This window comes from Macaca fascicularis, chromosome 13, assembly GCF_037993035.2.
Source record: "Macaca fascicularis isolate 582-1 chromosome 13, T2T-MFA8v1.1".
Classification (NCBI taxonomy): Eukaryota; Metazoa; Chordata; class Mammalia; order Primates; family Cercopithecidae; genus Macaca; species Macaca fascicularis.
The window spans coordinates 77,199,163-77,221,074 of record NC_088387.1 but is presented as its reverse complement, the minus strand read 5'-3'; the positions used below and the strand labels follow the sequence as shown (position 1 = coordinate 77,221,074).

The 21,912-nt window shown below is 46.0% G+C and overlaps 1 long non-coding RNA gene across 1 annotated transcript; it reads right to left on the bottom strand.

The window, feature by feature from the left end:
- Positions 1 to 523: 523 nt before the first annotated feature.
- Positions 524 to 2,755, bottom strand: LOC135966696 (uncharacterized). The gene is made up of 2 exons (XR_010580238.1): positions 2,583 to 2,755; positions 524 to 855 (listed from the first exon to the last, which is right to left on the bottom strand). It is a non-coding gene; the product is annotated as an uncharacterized lncRNA (long non-coding RNA).
- Between the last annotated feature and the right edge of the window lie 19,157 nt (positions 2,756 to 21,912).

Sequence of the window (21,912 nt, the reverse complement as noted above, 5' to 3'; positions counted from 1 at the left end):
CCAAGGGAGAGTGAAAATTGGGATTCAGCTAATCCTGAAGAAAACTTCCCTCAGCTCTTTCTTTGGAAAAAGGGTCTGTGAGCTGAGAAGGTCTGGTTGCTGGATTGGCCAAGTTGTGTGGAATGAGACAAGTAATTTCTGAGGTGATAAGAGAGACTCATGGGCCTCCTCAAAGTAAAAAAAAGGAAAGGGCTGCCGGACATTGCGGGGAGGATGCCCAGGGGCCCTCGCTAAGCTCCCTTCTGCACACAGCTGGTTTGCCCGCATTAGCATGCCGGTGCTGAGGGCCGCTGGGAGCCACACTTTATGGATTATCTGGAGCTAAGAGTAATCCCAAAATTCACGAACACAGGACCCAGGAATAACAGAGAGATGAAAAATGGGCGGGTAGGGTGAAGGGGCACTGACTCCTGGCAAGCAAATAATATTGTATTCCCATGAAAAGATTCTCAAACTTTTAGGTTTCAGGACACCTTTTCACTCTTAAAAATTATTGAGAACCCAATAAAATAAAATCAAGAACTTTGTTTTTATGGGCTATATCTGTTGATATTTACTGCATTAGAAAGTAAAACTGAGAATATTTAAAATATGTATTTATCTACACTAAGAATAGCTAAATAAGCCTGTTACATGTTAGCACAAATAGCATATATTTATGAAAAATGACTACATTTTCCACAGCAAAAAAAAAAAAAAAAAATCAGTGAGAAGACTGGCATTGTTTTGCACTTTTGCAAATCTCTTCAGTGTCTGGCTTAATAGAAGACAGCTGGATTCTTCTACCTGCTTCTGTAGTCGGTCTTTTGTCATACTGCACATTGCATAGCTTCTGGAAAACACCAGTGTATACTCCTGAGAGAATGAAAGTGAAAAAAACAAATAATATCTTAGTATTATTATGAAAATAATTTTGATCTCAGGCCCCCACCCCGACCCAGGAGTCTCCAAACCACACTTTGAGAACTGCCGTTCTAGTGAATTCTGGAAATAACTCTTCCACCCTTCTAAGATTCCAAAAGTTTCTTCTAACTTTGTAGCTTCCTTCCGTTTTATTCTTTCTCTAACCTTGGTTGGCATCCTAGACTGCTGGGCCATTGGAGAATCTCAGACGGGGAGGCTGAAGGCTGAGAAACGGGAGATTTGAACCATTGTCCAGGTGCCAGCTCTATGTAGCCTGAGAAGTAACAGTGGTGGCTGGGATTCTGTAGCACCTCCAGTGAAGCACAGAGATGGCCCTGTTGGGACCCTCTCCATATGCTGTGATGGGAGAAGGCTCAGGACAGCACCAGACTGGAAGATGTGTGTTTTGCCTGAGTTCCTGGGTCAATCAGTAGCAGGACCAATATGAGAACCGACATTGACTGGTCCCAGCACCTCATCCGCCAACCCGCATTACTCAGTTTCCCACCTATAAAATGGAAATGATCATGCTGTCCATTCCTAGAATTTGATTTTGCCCTTTTTGCTTGGGTCGTTGATCATCTGTTTTAATACCATTATTTTATAGATGCTGAAATTGAGGCTAGAGATCAAGTGACCCATCTAAACTCACATGGCCAGTACTCAAGCTCCCGGTTTCTGAATCTAAGGCCAATTTTTTTTTTTTTTTTGAGACGGAGTCTTGGTTTTTCACCCAGGCTGGAGTGCAGTAGTGGCACAAGCTTGGCTCACTGCAACCTCCGCCTCCTGGGTTTAAGTGATTCTCCTGCCTCAGCCTCCTGAGTAGCTGGGATTACAGATGTGTGCCACCACACCCAGCTAGTTTTTTGTATTTTTGGTAGACACAGGGTTTCACTATGTTGGCCAGGCTGGTCTTGAACTCCTGACCTCAAAGGATCCGTCGACCTCAGCCTCCCAAAGTGCTAAGATTACAGGCATGAGCCACTGTGCCCGGCCTTAAGGCCAGTATTCTTTTCACTGCATGGTTCACGCCTGTAATCCCACTACTTTGGGTGGCCGAGGTGGGCAGCTCGTTTGAGCTCAGGAGCTGGAGACAAGTCTGGGCAACATAGTGAAAACCCATCTCTACAAAAAATACAAAAATTAGCTGGGCATGGTGGCACATGTCTGTGGTCAGGAGGCTGAGGTGGGAGGATCGCTTTAGTCTGGGAGGCAGAGGTTGCAGTGAGCAGAGATCACATTACTGCACTTCAGCCTGGGTGACCGAGTGAGACCCTGTCTCAAAAAAAAAAAAAAAAAAAAAAAAAAAAAAAGGGAAAAAAGAAAAGGAGGGAGGGAGGAAGGGAGGGAGGGAATATAAAATGAGACAGTTGGACAAGAATAATCTTCAAGTCCTTGCCAGCTCTGGAGTTTAGCAAATCTCATTTCACTTGTGCTGAATGCTGGCCCAGTTTTCTGGAAAAGTTCTTGGTCATCGTGTCCTAAGTGAAGTGTTTGCTGCATGTTCTGTAGACAAAGCAGCTTCCCTCTGCGGATTTCCCACGGCATGATCCTAACCGAAGAACAGAGACCCCACAGATACTGCTAACAGTTACAGCGCTTTCTGAAGATATGGCTGGGGGAAGCTTGAAAACTTCTCTGTAATGAAAAAAGAACCAGAAAACGAGATGCTTCCTTACCCCGGTGAGACCGTATGCCTCCCCACCACTGTTGTTTCTCTTTCTGCTGCTTCATCCCTGCATCCCCGAGAGCCAGGCAAGACCCCAGGAGTGGAGAAGGCTCCATGGCGGCCCCTTCACATCTCCTGGTACAAGGTACAGGAGCACCTATGATCAAATGAGTAGTCAGTGGTACATAAAGGAGCAAAATAATACATTATATCCAAGAATAATCGGATCAAGCAAGTGGAGGGGGGAGATTAATGAATTAGGCAGCAAATGAGAGTGGATGGAGAGCCTCAGAAGGCTGGAATGAGGCTGATTGAAAATCCATTTCCCATAAATCAACTGCCTTCTCTGCGGAGGCTCAAGGCTGTGTGGACAATAATATGTAGATTGGCGGGAAAGCTATCCTCCTTGCAAGCTGGACGGAGACAGTGTTTTTTGTGGCAGTAGATAAGAAAGAGTGGCATAAAGAGAGAAACAGATCAACGGAACAGTGGGGGCCATTTGCTTTTCCACTTCGTTCCGTCTGCTCTAGGTTCTGGGGTCTCTGATTAGCTCTGTGGCTTGCTGGGTGATTTAACAGATTTTTTTTCTGACTTACTGACAAAGAAGCTCCAAACTTCCAATAAACCTGCCACGGAAGCCAGCTGGGACCCAAGGAGAGAGCCACAAGGGTGTTTAAAAACACCTGGCTCTCTGGGGAAGCTGCTGAGATGCAGGTGTTAGTAATTCTCTCTCCGACTGCTTCTTGCTGCAGGCTGGCCAGCCTTGGCTCACCCCAGAGGGTGACAGGGACTTTGACCAGAAGAGTCAGGGAGGGAGACAGGGGTGCAACCGGGGTGAGACCAACCATGATCATTGTAGGATCCCAAACCCTCAGAGTGGGGCCAGGCCTCTGGGGGAGGCCCACGGTCATGGGGCCTAAGTTGCAGGAGGACTCACTTGTTATTGGACACATCTGATTCTTCAGCAAGATAGACTCGTGCCCAGAGGAGAGCCATGACTTGCTAGGACTGGAGTCGATTCCCTGTCCACACTCACCTCTTCTTATATGTGTGTGATTCTTCAACCACTGTTACATGGGAGCAGAGATGAAACATTGGCTCTGGTATGAGAATACAGACCTTCTTACACTGCTGCAAAAGTATGAATTGGTAAACTCTGGTGGGGGTTAATATGGCAATATATGACAAAAGCCTTAAACAGGCAATGCTTTGCCCCAACAACTGCATTCCCAAAAATATATTCACAGGAAATAATCAAACAGCATTTGAAAGTGAATGTACGAGGGTGCTTTTGTATTGTTCACTATAACAGCATCAGAACACTGGGAAAGCTCTCGACATCCACGAAAGTGTATATGTGTCAACACGGACACATATTTACAACGTGTTGGATTTTAAACAGCCAATTACAAAACAGCATTGCATGATGTAATTCCTCTTGTTTTAAACAAATAAATATCACACATATACACGAAAACAGTCTGAAGGATACCTATGACCTGCTGACAGTGGTCATTCAACATGCTAGGGTTTCAGATGGTTGTTTTTCTTTTTGCAAGCCCATTCTATATAATAAGTATATATTTACTTGTGCAGTGTTTAAAGGGTAAGGTGGGGAAAACCTAGGTCTACTGCTGGTCAGGTCCTAGCTCTGCTGTTCCGCATTGTTGAGCACAGCAAGGCAGGGCTCAATCTACCTTCCCGAAAGACCATCAGGAGACACAGTCTCATTACATAGTGCAGGCAGCTCTGATAGAGGGACCAACCCAATTCCAGAAAATCCTCAGGGGCTCTGAGCCATCCTCCCCTTTCCTCTAGAGATGGAAAAAGTCCACCAGGGCAGAGGTCCTGAATCACTTGTTCCCCTGCCTTCAGGGGAAGCCAGGAAGCCCTCCCAGGCTCTCACCATGCTGCCCAGGTCATGGGTAGGGGAAATGTGGGAACAGCAGGAGGGAAAGAGAGAATAAATGGCACAAACTAAATTTGTCTGATGTTCCAGCACAGAAAATCTTGTGATGAAACTGACAAGCATTAAAAAAAGTTTTTGCATACAACAACAAAATATTTTGATCCCAGTGCCTCTGTTAACCTTTTCTTTCATCCACCAAGGAATAACCAAGACAGAAGTCTCTAAGGCATCTCACCTTTTCACTTGTGATAATTTAGGGGTCGTGCAGGATAAAATCATTGGTGAACAAATGTATAGTTCCTTTCCACATGTATTGAATCTTTAGATGCTGGGCCTCCCAAGCATATTAGAGTAAATGCCTCCTTTCTGAGGTTCTGATAGACCGAAAAGTAGCCCAAGGACTAGTGACCAATTGTGAAACAAAGTGTGGCTTTAAGAGTCACTGGGCGGGGCCAGGCGCGGTGGCTCATGCCTGTAGGAGGCTGAGGTGGGCAGATCACTTGACGTCGGGAGTTCGAGACGAGCCTGGCCAACGTGGTGAAACCCTGTCTCTACCAAAAATACAAAAGTTAGCCAGGCATGGTGGCCCATGCAGAAGGATCACTTGAACCCAGGAGGTGGAGGTTGCAGTGAACCAAGATGGTCAACCTGGGCGACAGAGCAAGACTCCATCTCAGAAAAAAAAAAAGGAAAGAAAGAAAAGAAAAAGAGTCTCTGGGCCAATACTGGCTTCCCCCAAAACAGGGCTCTAACAAAAGCAGGGCTGGAGAACATGGCCTTAGACTTCCTGTCAAAGTGGCAGCTGCTATTCCTTTTCCCCAAACCTCTGCCTATTCTATCCGTAGAACCCAAGGATGTGGTGCTAGGAAACGCCAATTTGAAGCACACTTGCTAGAGAAAAAAGAGCAAGGCGAGACAGTAAACACGTCTATGCCTCCAAAGTGGAGCAGATAAGCCAGCTGGGCTACCCAAACACCATGGCCAGGCAGATGCAAGGCAGGGAGAGAAACAGGAAGGAGCAAAGTGGTCAAGAGCCTTTCATGTACAGTGACAGTTCATCTCTGGCAGCCTTTCCTCCCCCTGTAGGGAGAGACCCCAGACAAGGGAACATGAATGGTTTCCCAATACTCACCCCATGGGGGAAGAGGGCTGAGAGAAGTTCTGTCTTCCATACAGACAAAGGCAGAAACATGGGGAGGAGAGGGAGAAGTTTCCTCTCTCAATAGCAATGCCACACCTGATGGAAAGAAAAGGACTGAAAGTCAGCCTTGAGACACCCTCATTCATCCCACCTTGTGTCCAGACCATCCCTAATCTCTGCTGTTCTAATTGACCTGCCTTGACTTGGAGAGACCCTCCCAATATCTTCTTCCTGCCTGTAGACCTGCTCGGCCTTGTCTCTCCATCTCCCTAGGTTGACCCGTCTGTGCAGCAGGGACTCTGCAGCCACTCCCTGGGAAACCCTCAACCTGCTCAGGAGACAATGGTTCTTGGTTGCCAATCTTGTCACACTTCCTGAAGTGCTGATGAAAGACAGTGAGGGCCCAGGTGTGGTGGCTCACACCTGTAATCCCAGCACTTCGGGAGGCCAAGGTAGGCGGGCAACTTGAGACCAAGAGCTCAAGACCAGCCTGGCCAACATGGCAAAACCCCGTCTCTACTTTAAAAAAAAAAAAAAAAAAAAAGTCAGGCTTGCTGGCACGTGCCTGTAATCCCAGCTACTCAGGAGGCTGAGGCACAGGTATCACTTGAACCCAGGAGGCAGAGTTTGCAGTGAGCCAAGATCACGTCACTGCACTCTAGCCTGGGCAACAGAGCCAGACTCCATCTCAAAAAAAAAGAAAAAGGCCAGGCTCAGTGACTCAAGTCTGTAATCCCAGCAGTTTGGGAGGCCTAGACAGGCAGATCATGAGGTCAGGAGATCAAGACCATCCTGACTAACACGGTGAAACCTCGTCTCTACTAAAAATACAAAAAAATTAGCTGGGTGTGGTGGCGGGCACCTGTAGTCCCAGCTACTCGGGAGCCTGAGGCAAGAGAATGGCGTGAACCCAGGAGGCGGAGCTTGCAGTGAGCCAAGATTGTGCCACTGCACTCCAGCCTGGGTGACAGAGCGAGACTCCATCTCCAAAAAAAAAAAAAAAAAAAAAAAAAAAAATTTATACCCAGGACACAGAACTAATTCCAAAGTCAAGTTTCATAAATGACCTGCCCACTCTCTCCTTTAGACAATAAGCAACATAGATGATTAAATAAAGATCCCTAATAACCAACCAGAGGACTGCCTCCTATTTCAGAAAATGGCCTTAGTTATGAAATAACCATAGATAACATATTTGGAGGGCCGGCCTCCTTTTCTGGGAACTAAGTTCTGCTCATGTCCCTTAGCAGGGGTAGGTTTAGATGGCCATGACTCGTCTTAGGTTATTTTCCCCTCCCCTCCAGCTGTAGTTGATTGGACCAGGAGTGGTCACCTGATTTCAGAGAAGCTTATGTAAGTTGGTAAGTTCAGTCAATCAGATTCTCACTTGCATATACAAACTAACAGTATTTGGTGGTGGGCATTTGAGAAGGGCCTCACAGAATGGAAGTTGGAGTTAATGCCAGGGAAAATCCAAGCCACATGCAAGACAAAATTGGAGGGGAGAGGGTGGCCAGAGGAAGTGGATCAAGATGGTTTGCAAAGAGAATAAAGCAGACCAGGCAAGAAAATCCAAAGATGAGGAAAAATGGGAAGCGAGGAGAAGGGAGAAAGAGGATGGAAAGAAGGAAAGAGAAATGCAAAGAGACAGAGAGAGACATGGGAGGTGTTGGAGGAGGGAAATAAATCTTTCTGGCTTCTTGTGGCATCTCCATTACCAGCTTCAGTTTCTGAACGGTGTGTCTTTATTTCTATTTCTGTAACATGATTCCATATCCTTTTAGTAATCATCTGTTTCTTTAAGTTTCTGTTTCTCACAACCATTGAGCTCTGACTCAAACTATGATCTTAGCCTTGTAGCAGGATGGGGCAACTTGAGAGAGTTGGAATCTGCCACTGGACATTCTCTGTCAAGTGGAACAGGCACTGGAGGGACACAGCCAGTTGCAGGGACTAAACAAAATCAGGGGCAGTTTCCATATGGAAATCTGGACAGATGAGCAATCGGCATCTGAAAAGAGATTGTCAGAGAACTGGGTCCTGGGCTGAGAGACAAGAAAGGGCAGGAAGGGAGAAGGGAACTGGTCAAGTCAAAGCTGGGTTCTAGTTCTGGACATACTGGGTAGGGATTCACCCAAATGGATCCCATAACCAGAACCGGGGGCCAAGAGCTTGGGCCTTATCTTTTAAAGACTCTTATGGGGGGAAAAAATCTCTTAAAAAAAATAAATAACATCTTTGTAAGTGTCTCTAAAGGCACCACACAGTTGGTGTCTTTATTTAAAGTGGTAGCTAATGCCAAGTCATTTCCTGCAAGCTTTGGAGGACTTGAACTCTAACTGCAAAGTGCCTGGGGCCTCTATCTCACTCCACAAATACTTCATACTCTTTTAGTTTATTGTTGTTATTGGCAGTAGCTATATTCTATAAAGTTGCCTCCAATGCTGAATTAGCAAACACTAAACCATTGCTCCCAGGAGAAATATAGGGTTAGGTTCCTATATATAGGGCAGGCCTCTGGTCACATTTTCACCAACAGGTCTATACATAACCTTATTTTGTGTGTGTTTTGCTTCAAGATGTCTTATTTAGTATATATTGTTGCCTCATTAACAGTGACTTCACAGCCAACAATGCAATAACTCACCTGAACAGTTCATCTAATAAATGTATTTTCTCTAGAAGACCCCACTAGACAGCCCAACTGAACATTGAGGACTCCTGCCAATTTCTTGTACTCTCCTATGCTTCTGAGCCTTGCTACTTGTTATTGCTGCTTCTCTGAGTATCTTTTCCAATCCTCCCTCCCCACACTCTTTCTACAACTTGCCCTGCCCCCTAATACCCTGAGAGCTGGTGAACATCTACTGATTTTCCAGCCTTGCCTCCAGCACTACCTCCTCAGTGAAGCTTTTGCTGAAAATCCAGAGAGTCAGTGGTTCTCCCTCACTATCTGTTTCTGTATTAGCATTAGAACACTTACCATGCTAGTGGTATAATTCCTTACAAACGTTTTCCTCCCCAAAAGAATCAGAGTCCTTTTGGGGAAGAGAGCGTTATTAATTATTAGTTCTTGTAGCCATAGTGCCTAGCACAGCACCTGGCTCCTAAGAGTCACGCAATAAATATCTGACGAAAGAATCATCCAGGCAGGGAGGAAGCCCAGTTTCGAGAGTCTGTGCTGGGCTAATAGTAGTGGGAACTGTATCTGATTCTCAGTGAGCTTACCTGCTGATGAGACTTGGTCCTATCAGACGCTGAGCTTGCAGGAAGGGATCCAGCTGAGAAGAGAGGAGTCGACACCAGGTAGGACCTGGAAGCATTCATCATTGCAGACAGGTGAGTACAGGCCACCATTCGCTTTCAGTTAGAGGAGCGCTTATGTGCACTCACAGTTCTAGGCCTTGGAGGATCAGGCTGAATTGGTGGAGGGATCAAGGAGATGTCGCAGCTGGAAATAAAAAGAGATCTATGTATTATGCAATTGCACTTACTTACATGAAAGTACTGAGAAGTCATTTGCTTCATTACCGTGCTACTAACACTGCTAGTTGTCACGCTGGGTCAAATAAATAAGTTATACAAAAAGCCATATGTACAGATCATTGCTTTCCTAACTTTTTGTCTCCCTCCTTTTATTAGTTTACCCGCGACCTCTATATTTTAAAAGATACTGTCGTCCACCAGAGAAGTGGCATTTTTAGTAACTCCTTTTCCATTATTATTAGAGATACAGAACTGCCAATCAAGCTTCTGACCACCAAGAAATGCCACTTGGAGTTGCTCTATTCCAGCCAAAAGCAAAGAAGCTTGCTATTTACTCTTCTTAAGGTGCTTAAATATATTATTTCTACCTGGCTTTTAAAATATTGAAATACGGTGGGGCACGGTGGCTCATGCCTGTAATCCCAGCACTTTGGGAGGCCGAGGCGGGCAGATCACGAGGTCAGGAGATCGAGACCATCCTGGCTAACATGGTGAAACCCTGTCTTTACTAAAAATACAAAAAAATTAGCCGGGCGTGGTGGCGGGCACCTGTAGTCCCAGCTACTTGGGAGGCTAAGGCAGGAGAATGGCGTGAAGCCGGGAGGCGGAGCTTGCAGTGAGCCGAGATCGTGCCACTGCACTCCAGCCTGGGCAACGCAGCGAGACTCCATCTCAAAAAAAAAAAAATTGAAATACACTTTGGGAGGTCGAGGCAGGCAGATCGCTTGAGCCCAGGAGTTTGAGACCAGCCTGAGCAATGTGGTGAAACCCCATCTCTACCAAAAAAAAAAAAAAAAAGCTAAAATTAGTCTGGAGTGGCGGCATGAACCTGTAGTTTCAGCTTCTCGGGAGGCTGAGGTGGGAGGATTGCTTGAGTGCAGGAGATAGAGGCTGCAGTAAGCTGAGATGGCACCACTGCACTCCAGTGGTGCCAAAAAAAAAAAAAATTGAAATAACTTCCCTATTACTCTTTACTAAGAGTGTCATGGGCCTCTTCAGAAACCTTGGGTTGAGAAAAACTGAAATCGATATCTGAATTCACCAGTGGTTCATGACAGTGGCGTAGATATGTAAAGATGCTACTTGGGTTTTTGCCCATGACTCACCCAGCCCAGTTTGAGAAAAACTGAAATCGACGTCTGAATTCAGCTGTGGCTCATGACAACAGTGTAGGTAAGTGAAGATGCTACTTAGGTTTTTGCCCATGACTCACCCAGCCTGGGTAAGGTGACTTTCAGCCTCTCTCCAGTGCTTTGTTCTCAATAGATCCACACGATCCTCCTCAGCTGTCCATACCCTTGGCATGGTGGGCTGTGATCTTTGGTTTTTCCTATATTTTCCACAGCACCCAGCACAGTGCCAATCAATGTTGATTGAATGATCACATTTTCAATGGTGGCTGCACAGCTCCCTGTGGTAAAGCATAAAATTCTCTTGTCTAAGGTCCCTCTTTTGATGTTCCTAGGGTCTCTGGGCCCTTTTTGCTGAGAAGATGTACAAGAAATGGCCAACCCTGTGCTAGAGAGTTCAGAAAAAGAATTCCAGGAAAGCTGTGGGGCACAGCGGAGATGGAGCAGGCTGCCATCTCATCGTCCCTGCACCAGTTTGAGGAAGTGAATTACATAATTATATGTTTGAAAGCTTTCATAGGCGCATGAGATGAAATTCCTTGGCAGACCACTGTTCCTATCCACAGGGAGAAGTTCCTGAGGTCCTTCTGCTTTATGGTTGACACTTGCCAGTTGGACATTCCTGTTCCCTGAATTCCTTCTCTGTCACCTCCTGGTCACCTCCTCCCTGCTGCTCAGAGTAACCTGTCAGCTCACCCAGGCTGGGCCTCTGAAGATCATGGAAATACCTTTGGCCGAGGTGCCAGTGAGGCCTGGATACTGATTCTAGACAGACAGAAAGCACTGAATTGGGAGGTAAGGCCCTAGGTTTTGCTTCAGCTCTGAAATTTACTTATCTGTGGGGCCTCAGTTTCTCCACCAAGGGTTGTCTGTTCTGGAGAAATGCAATCCCCTCTTCCATGGTCCCGTGAATCTGGCTGGAGCAAAGCACACAGCCACACTGACTGGCCTCACTTTCAACTCCTCACCATTAGTCTCAGGTAGGCACTCAGCACTGTCTAGAAGTCCTCACACATTTCTCCACGGGAGTTCCTCTCCCTTCTTCCAAACGAGTGCCCCGTACCTTCTCTGCTCTCCTCAAACCTTAGATCCTTTCCCCTTGCTCATTAGTCTCGGCTAATATGATATTGTTTATTTCACTGAAAAAAGTGGAAGCATCAGAAGGGAACCACCTTTCATCCTGTCACCAATCAGCCAACCCACCCACATCTGCGTCATCTGCTCGGCCTCCCCCATCCCTGCATCCCAGGTCTCTAAGGCTGAGCCTCCAGTACAGCGACCAATCTCTCAGTTTGCTTGGGTCTGAGGGACTGTCTGGGAGGTGGGACTTTCAGAATGGGCAAGTCCTGGACAAATGGGGACGAGTTGGTCACCCTACCTTCCCCTGTGCGCTAGATTCTACCTCATCATGGAATTGGGTGCTTGGCTCCTGTAACTGTGTCTTCTCGTTCCCACACCACCATTTTTTCTTTCTTGTCTGAATGAGTCTCATTAGCACATAGACATGCCATGAATTTACCCATTTTTGGAAATCTCGGGAGAATCACTTGAGTCCAGGAGTTTGAGACCAGCCGGGGCAACATAGGGAGACCCCCAACTCTACAAAAAATACAAAAGTTAGTCAGGCATGGTGGTGTGCACCTGTAGTCCCAGCTACTCGGGAGGATGAGGTGGGAGGATTGCCTGAGCCTGGGAGGTCGAGGGTGCTGTGAGCCATGATCAGGCCACTGGACTCCAGCCTGGGCAACAGAGTGAGGTGCCAGTCTCAAAAACAAAAATGAAAATCCTTCCTAGGCCCCACTTTCCCTTCAGCTCCTGCTCCATCTCTCTGCTTGTCTTTAGAGCTAAACTAGCAGTTGGCCAGGTCGTACTTTCTCTACATACTGGCTTCCCGGCCTCCAGCTTCAGCACTGCGAGCTGGATGTCATGGGCCTTAACGCTGACTCCTAATGTGAGCCAGTGCTTCCCATATTACAGCTGGGGGTGCCAGGGGCCTGATGAATTGGGCTCAGTCCTTTTCACCTCCGGCTATGAACGCCTTGTCGCGGGGCCTTGCTCTGCTCATCTCTGCATGCCCATCGTCTAGGATATTGCCAGAGACATAGTAGGAGCACAATCACTATCTGCTGAGTACATGACCAAACACACAGGTAAATTTCAGGCCCAGTTCAAAGTGACCACTTTGGCCACACAGGCCTTGCCCTCCTCTGAACTTCTGGAGCACTTCTTGCCTTGGCTCGGTAGGTGACACTTAGCCACACTTCCGTGTCACATTATCCCTATTCCTATGTGGCTGTTTATCTCCAACGGTATACTAACTCGCAGGCGCCAGGTTTAGCCTTCCTGCATAAAACTCGCTAGTGCCTTGTAGGCAGCCTGTGCCTTCCATGGCATCCACAGCAGTCAATAAATAGATGTGGCATGGCGGAATGCATCCGTCCACTGGTATAAATTGTGAAGTATTGGAATTGGTACACTTTTTCAGGTACAGTGGGCTATTCCAACAAAAGACATGGCTATTTCTTGTAGGAGTTTGCACGATAAAAGAATGAGGGGTTGGATAAAGAATGACAGAGGCCTATTGTTGCCTCATATGAGCCCACCTTTTTTTTTTTTTTAATTTTTATTTTACTTGAAGTTCCAGGATACGTGTGCAGAATGTGCAGGTTTGTTACATAGGTATATGCATGCAATGGTGGTTTGCTGCACCTCTCAGCTCGTCATCTAGGTTTTAAGCCTCACATGCATTAGCTATTTGTCCTGATGCTCTCCCTCTCCTTCCCCTTACCTGACAGGCCCTGGTGTGTGACGTTCACCTCCCTGTGTCCATGTGTTCTCATTGTTCAGCTCCCACTTATGAGCGAGAACATGCGGTATTTGGTTTTCTGTTCCCGTGATAGTTTGCTGAGGATGATGAGGAGCCCACCTTTTGACCTACCCCAGGGCTCAGGAAAAACAGGAATTTGGGGCTCTGGGGAGAACCAGCAGCCTTCAGTGAAAAATCACTGAACAATGCTTGGGAGATGGGCTCATCAGGCTGCCTGGTATATCTTGGTAATATAATAAATCTGACCTCAGAATACATCACCTGGACGGGCCTGCTTTGAGCGCATTCCCCTAAAATGCTTTTTCGTCTCGTGTTTGGAATGTTTGGTTGTAGTTATAACAGCAGATTTCCCACCAAAGAAACATTTCAGTCCCTGCTGGATGAGGTTGGTTGTCTCTAATTTCCTCTCTTCAAACACTACCCTCTCCACCTGCAACTGCCCTCCTCCCCACAGTCTCCAAAGGAATACCCACTGAGGCGCTTGGGTGCCAGCCTCTGGCAGCCTTTTAGCTCTTCTCTTCCACGCCCTCCATTTTCTCCTCCCCTGGAAAGGCACCTGCAGCCCTAGCAAAAACATGGAAGTCAATTTGTGCGGCTGGTGCAAGCGTTTTAGCATATTGAGTGGTCCAAATATTTAAATATCTATGATATAGGAAGCGTGGAGAACATTAAAAACCATTTTCTCCCTGCTGATTGCAAGAGAAGAAATACACACAGTCCTGCTCTCCTGCACAGTTGCAAAACTGCTGGCCTAATCATATTGCTTATGTAAAGAACCTCTCCTGCCTCCACGAGTCTGGCTTTAGGTTGCATTTACGGTAAACAAAGATGTATTTTGGTGGGGGGGGGGGCAGTTGGATTGAGTTTATTGTTTATGTAAATCTCTCAGAATGTGACATAGCAAGATAGCTTCCTATGTTGTGTTGATCCACATTTTAGGCCAACAGCCAGAGTATTTTATCTTTTCCTTCATTATAGTGATCTTCCAATTAGCCGTGGTCTGTAATACCCTGATTTTGGTGGCAGTGGTTTGGACAGGATTGTTTGATAGTTCTGCTCGAGAGGCAAAATAAGGGGCCTTATTATAGAAGTGCAGAGGTTGTGCAGGAGCTGAGTTCTGTTGCAAAGTTTGCCGATAAGGGGAAAACCGGCCCTTAAGCGTCCATTCTGTTCTGTATATTAACACTTCTAATCTGCACTGCTGATAAAACTGCAAGCCATTTGCCTTTGGAGGAATTAGTTCTGCCTCACTTGTGTAACCAGGCGATGGTGATTAACCTTTAAACTGTCCAATATTCCCAGCAGCCTCCTGCTCCAGATTAGAAACTATTTAGTTATGACCAACTAAATTAACAACACTCCCTCCTCTGAAGAATGAGATTTGGAAGGTGGATGCATTTTAAGGTGGAATTGTGTTTTGAATTGGTGATCCATCCTTCTAAGGTGTTTATGTCCTCATCCTTAAAGTTCAGGCTGCCACACTGGGCATGGAAGGCTCAGCCGGGGAGTGGGAAGGTAAGTAGAACAGGAGGGAGACCAGTTGTCCTGGCTGGATTTGTAGACACAAGGCTTTACGGGCACAAAAGAAACCTGTCTTGGGTTCAGATTTCCTTCCTTGTTATCATCCCAGGTGAAAAGGGGACGTTAGCTCTTCTGCAAGACCCAAACCGTGCCCACAGTGGGACTGAGCCGTTGTTCCTAATGGGAAGATTAAGGAATAAATAAAGTAGCTCCCTTACTCCCAATTTCTTCCTGGAGTTGAATGTCAGGAAAAGAGATGCTAACTAACTTTCATGTTCCAGACATAGGGATATGCCCACCGCAGGTGGGTCTACCCGGTTGAGCTGCAGCCTGCAGCCGTGCTAACAATCCTGGTTCAACCCTTTCCTATCTGCCCATTTCAAATGTGTAATTTATCAGTTGAAACATACCCTCGGTGGTGAGGGCCAGGCAATTATGTAATCGTGTCATGCCTTAAATCCCCAGATTGTTGGTCCTCCCTGGATAACAAATAAAATGGAGCAGCAATCCCCACCACCAGTACCCCACCACCACCCAATGCTGGTAGCGACCTTTTCTGTTTTACCAGTTTCATATTAGCTACCTCCTTAAGAACTGCTAATCTAGATACTGCATTAGCAGGATGTCAGTCAAGCCGTAGTCCACGGCAAAGCCTTCTTCATATACCAATTTAAATCATTCATGGTCTTTTCTTTGGCATTATTCAAAAGATCATAATAATTTTCTTGTGCCCACAGCACAAAAAAATCAATTATTTCCCCACAAAGACTTGAAAGTACTTAGCGAGTGCGGCAAGAAAAGCTGAGGGTGATATCAAATTGAAATTGCACTCATTACATACAACACAATTAGTTGCCACTAGCCTGGCCGGGCTTTAATTCTGAATGGCATATCTTTATTATTACAGAAACAAGCATGCAAATGGCATTGTTCAGGATTTGCCGAAATCAATAGGATATAGTGCTGTGTGTTTGGTGGCCACTGTCACTCACGCTGCTGTGGATGCGAGATAATGTGTGTGTTTGAATTAATGAAGGGAGCAGGCAACATCATAAGTGACACCCAAATAAAAGAAATGGGTACATGATATTTGTAATTATTCTACTTGTGTTTTTGTTGTAAATACTTGTGCTTTTTGTTTTTTAATCAAAGGATTAATTGCATTTTAATAAGGCATTATGATTTGCAGAGCTTTAGTTAATTAAAACTTGTAGTATATAATTATGAAGTGATGCTGAGATTTTCTAAAGATCACCCATATGTTTAGAATATGTATAATTTTTCTGTTAAGCAGTGGCAACCTCCCCTCCACCCCTTTTTCCTTGGTCCCTCCCCCAGCAACGGAAGACATGGATGACTTACATGAAACATTGGTGAATTGACAATTCTAGGTGGATCTCTCTAAGTGGCAAATAGAACCCAATTTAGTTTATTGCACAAACTAAAATGACTCTGAAGCAGCACTCATGTGAAAACTATAGCAGAAAACTTTCTCCTTGACACTTGCCTTGCAGCTAATCTTCCGGAGATGTAGCACTACAGAGGTTTGGGATGTTGATGTAAGTTTTAGAGTGCCAGCATTGAGATTTTAGACCTGGGTGAGGTGATCTCACTGAGTTGGAAGCTGGTTAGTTCTCTGCAGCTAGGCCAAAACCCTGGTAGAGTCACCAAACCCCAGCTTGTCCTCTGTGACACACAAGAGCTTATTTGGGAGGAATGGGATGGGGAGAGGGGATGCTGAAAGTCAAGGGAGCTTGGAATTCCCTAGTGTTAACACATTAGTAATTCACAATGGAATCCAGCCCAGAGATGTGTAATTGCGTTTGCTGTAGGTGTGTATTATGTGAAGACTGATGGATTAATTGCTAGATAGATGGAATAGAGCTAAGGTAAAACATTATTAAAAAGTTTTAAAATCTTAATGTAACATTTTGAAGTTTGCTTTGGGGATTATTTTTCAACTCAGTCTACTACTTTTCCATTCTCTCTGGGATCAGGAGTCTTAGTTGTCTTTGCAGAAGGAGGGGTCCATTTGTTGGGAGCTCAGTATGTCCTTTATGAAGGCTAGGTGGCCCTGTGAGGGCAGGTGGATGTAGGAGCTAGGAGCTAGGATCTGGATCTCGTGCGGCCAGTGACGTGACAGGATGAGCTGACTGTAAAAGCCTGGACTCTAGTTACCCTTTGGGGGTATTGCCTGGCCACCAAGGGCTAATTATTCCCTCCCTGTAAACACCCAGATGCTGCAATGAGTAGTATCAAAAATCCCTTCTACCCCCCACCACCCCCTGCAAAGCAAAGTGAAAGATGAAGTTGAAGGGAACATCCCGCGATGTTCATGCCCCAAGCCTGGTTCCCTGGGATGCCCACAAGAGTGCTCTAAAGTAGGGTGGCCCAAAGCTGATTTAAAATCTAATATTCTTAGGTTGGTCATGGCTTCCTATTTTAACTCCGAAAACCTAGAGCTTGAAAAGGTGGTTCATTCAAAGCTTGCTAAAATATTTGCTCAGCAGCACAATGGTGTCTGATGGAAAATAAACTCTTGTGGCTTGCTTCATCCTATCAGCCGCGGCCTGCAGCAGGGAAAGAATGAGGGGAGGTCAGTCAATTATGTGTGGTAATCACCGTAAGCATATTATCTGAGACACAGATGTCTTCTATGACCCCACACGACATGGCTATTAACCTTGGAGCAATATAAAAATGGAGTGGGCTTGGGGGGAGGTGTGGAGGTAGGCCAGACTTTCAGGCTAGCCTTGTTCACAGGCTCAGAAAAAAAAGTTGTGGACACGAAGACTATTTTCAGAAACCTGTGCAACAAACTGACCCCGGCTCACCGCGGCCGGATCCTCTCACCCCACCTTGCCAGAGACCTTTCTGTAGGCTTAGTCATGTGTTTAAGTACTTGCCTCATCTGAAAATGAGACTGACAAATTGACTTGGGAGATATCTCGTACACACAATGGCCCCGGAATGCTACTTTCTTTTCACCAGAGAAAAGGAGAGAGGGGAAAGCAATTTGGGTGTTTGTGTGTGTGTTTAAATAAGTCCCCCTCCAATTGTGGATGTGGGTGGTGAGGGAGGACATTGGGGTCACCCAGGCATGTTGGGGGGACCCAGTGAGGCTGCCCAGGGGACACGGACTCTTGGAAGTCAGGGTTGTTGTGCCTAATGGGCTTTTATCCCGTATCTAGCCCTGATTTTGTGGTCTTTCCACAAAGTTCATGCTAGAGCCTGGCACGGGACTGGGCACAAGGGGATGTTCCATGAAAGCTGTTGCTGGTTTGGTGACTGGCCCCGGATGCACACATTTAGGTAAATACTTGCCCTCTGAAACACCCTGGAGCAGGTACTGAGGACTCAAAAATAAATAAACCTGCTTCCAGTGCCCCAGGAGCTTAGAATGTACAGGGGTGAGGATGGAGGAAAGCCTTGAACATAAATGAGTGTAAAAAACATGTGTCAGATGGTGGAAGAGGCCTATCCAAAGGGTCCATGTAGAAAAGAAGAAAGGATTGTTCTAGCCACAGGGCTTGGAAAATTTCCCTAGAGGAGATGATACTTGAGCTGGCATGCCTGAACTGATAATAATAACCATCTTCTTGGAGGACTTGCTAGGAGCAGGGGACTGTCCTAGGCACGTTCCTTGTGTATTGTCTGATTCTCACAACAATCCCGCAAGCAGCATTGGACCAATCAGGAAGCTGAGGCTCCAGGGAGGTAAAGCTACTTGCTCCAGGTCTCATAGCTGGTGAGCAGTAGAGCTAAGATTACAATTGGATCCCGTTGGATCTAAACTCCACTAAAAAGGACAATGTGTTTGCCTGTTGTGCAAGAGGGACAGCATTTGAGGTGAAGGGAGGAGTGCAGATAAGAGTTGGAGGCATGTCCTAGGAAGTGCAAGAACCGTTGGGGGTTCGAATAGGCAGGTGTGTGACCAGCAAGCCAGCGAGGTAGTCAGACCCAGTCGTGGGACCATTGGCTTAATTCTGTCAGCAACAGAAGGACAGCATGGTCAGAAGCATGTTTCTAAAAGGGTTCTTTGAGAGTTGCAGGGCAAATGAATTGGAGGGACTGAGGATTGGAGACCAGAAGCCAGTTGGGGGGCAATTGCAGCTAGTACCACTGCAAGTGGTGAGCAGGACGATGATGGAAGGCAGCGACGGAGGCCCAGTGTGTTAGAGACGGGCTGGGAGAGCTTGGCAGCTGACAGGATGCAGTGGGGAGGGAAAGGGAGGAGTCCAGGATGACTCAGCCCCTTATGTGTCATTCAGTGGATGCTACTTTCACCTCTTTTTTTATGATAAAGAAATCAAAGTTCAAAAATGTTGAGTCAATTGCTCAAAGTCAAGTAACTTGTCTTTTCTCCAAGTCAGGTTTGTAACCAAGCCTCTGGCTTTGTAGCCAAGGCTGGTTCTTGCCCACTATGCTCTTCTGTCTGTGTGCGTGTGTGTGTGCGTGTGTGTGTGTGTGTGTGTGTGTTTGCGGGGTGGGGGGCAGCAAATTACTCCTTTAATCCGTGTCCTCCTGCCCTTTCATGTGCCTCCTTCTTTCTTCCCTTTCCCTAAACTTTCACCACTGAAAAAGAATTTGGGTGGCATATTATCAAAACTGCAGTGGCAACCCCAGCTACTTTTATAGTTAAAAGCTGTTATAAGAAGGCGATATTGCCAAATGGACTACAGAAGATATTGTGTTGTAACATATTAGAAAAGTAACTTAAAATAGCTGAATGTACTCCTGCCATGGTGAGCTTGACTTGTAAATGACCCTATTGAATTTACTCTTACAAAGTCATAGCAGACATGCTTGGGGGTCTTTTCAGCATCCTCTCTACTACCTTCCATCTCCCTAACAGAGATGATTTGGTTGAGGTGTCCGCCTGACTCAGTGTGGCCTTCTGCTTCTGGGGAAGTTGGCTCGGGTCTTAGCCTCAAAGGGCAAATCTTGATTGGTTCGAGCTAGTCGTATGGTCCCCTGGGCCTGGGTGGGTGATGTAATGAAATGGTCAATAAAACATGGATAGATATGCTGGCATCCTTCTGGGAAATGTTCCCTGTTTCCTGAGGAAATACCTCTGTCTCAGTCCATTTGAGCTGCTATTTAAAAATACCTTAGACTGGGTAACTTATTAACAATAGAAATGTATGGCTCACAGTTCTGGAGGCTGGGAAGTTGAAGACCAAGGTACCAGCAGATTCGGCCCATTCCTCATAGATGGTGCCTTCTATGTGTCCTCACATGGTGGAAGGGCAAAAGAGCACTAATTCTGTTCATGAGGAGGCCCCATGACCTAATCACCTCCCCGAGGCCTCCCCTAATACCATCACGTTGGGGGTTAGGTTTCTTTCTTTCCTTCTTTTTTTGGAGATGGAGTCTGGAATGCATTGGCACAATCACAGCTCACTGAAGCCTCAAACTCCTAGGCTCAAGCAGTCCTCCTGCTTCAGCCTTCTGAGTAGCTGGAAATACAGATGCATGCCACCATGCCTGGCTAAATTAAAAAAAAAAAATTTGGCTGGGCGCAGTGGCTCACACCTGTAATCTCAGCACTTTCGGAGGCCAAGGCTGGCAGATCACCTGAGGTCAGGGGTTTGAGAGCAGCCTGGCCAACACGCTAAAACCCTGTCTCTACTAAAAATACTAAAAAATTAGCCGGGCATGGTGGTGTGCGCCTGTAGTCCCAGCTACTTGGGAGGCTGAGGCAGGAGAGTCGCTTGAACCCGGGAGGCAGAGGTTGTAATGAGTCAAGGTCATGCCAACTGCACTCCAACATGGGCAATAGAGTGAAACTCCTCAAAAAATTAAAAATTTTTTTTAGAGATAGGGTCTCACTCTGTTGCCTAGGTTGGTCTCGAACTTATGGTCTTAAGTGATCCTCTCAAAGTGTTGGGATTACAGGTGTAAGCCATGGCATAGGGGGTTAGGTTTCATCATAAGAATGTGGGGGAGGTGGGGGGGGGGAATAAAATTCAGATCATAGCATCCTCTTTCCCCAGGAGGAAAGGGTCTCTTTTACCTCTATAATGTGTCATGTTTGGGTGTGATATCTACAAATGCAGTGTCCATCCTATGATCACAAGTAGAGCAAGATATACACTCAGCAAAGGCAGAGCAGAAAGATGAAATGACCCGAGTTGTCGATGAGGTAGCCACCAAGCATAAACTATGCGGTTGGACTACCTGTGGACCTTGCGTGAGGTGTGATTATTTTAAATTTCCCTGGTAAGTCATGTTTGTTAAAAATTATGGTAAAATATACACATAACATAAATTTTACTATTTAAACCATTTTTAAGTGTATAGTTCAGTACTTTAGTAAGTACATTCACATTGCTGTACAACCGTTACCACCATCCATCTTCAGAACCTCCACCTTCGAAAACTGTAATTATGTACCCATTAAACACTAACTTCCTATTCCCCCTTGCACCAGCTCCTGGCAACCACCATTCTATTTTCTCACACTGTGAATTTGACTACTCTAGGTACCCCAGATGAAAGAGATCTTACAGTATTTGTTCCTTTGACTGGCTTGTTTCATTTAGCGTCACGTCTTCCAGCTTCGTCCATATTGTAGGACGTGTAAGTCACTTTGAGATGGGTTTTCTGTTACTTGCAACTGAAGGCATCACAAGTCATAAACCCATCAAATCAAGGTTTAAATTTGGTCTTGCCATCACTGACACTCAAGTGTAATGGCTAAGAGCATGGACTCTGGAGCCCAAACCCCTAGGCTTACATCCTCACTCTACCACTTACTAGCTGTGTGAACTCAGATAATGTGCTTACCTCTCTGTGCGCCAGCCTTCCTAACTGTAAAATGTGAACAATAGTATTTATTGTGGCATAGAGTTGCTGGAGAACTGAGTTATTACATATAAACAACCAAGTGGGTGGTGGCTGGCACATAGTTCCTCCTCTCTTTTTTTTCTCCTCCTCCTTTTTCCTCGTCCTCTTCCTTCTTCCTCCTGTTCCTTCTTCTTCCCCTTCCCCTTCTTCTTTGGCTTCTTCTTCCCCTCCTCCTCCTTCTTCTTCCTTCTCCTTCCTGTTCTCCTTCTTCTTCCTTCTCCTTCCTATTCTCGTTCTTCTTCCCCTTCTCCTTTTCCCCCTTCTTCTCCTTTGTCTCCTTTCTTCTTCTTTGCTATGAGCAGGCAGCCATTTTAGCAGCTTTCCCTGAATGGCCTGCATGAGTTTGTCCTACACCCAGCCTACCTTTAGCATATGGAGGGTCTGGAATTGCTCACCTCTGCTGTCATCCATTGTTGCTCTGCCTGGAATGAAGATTCTGGGCCTTCTCAGTGTTTCTTACTTGAGTCTTTCTGCTCC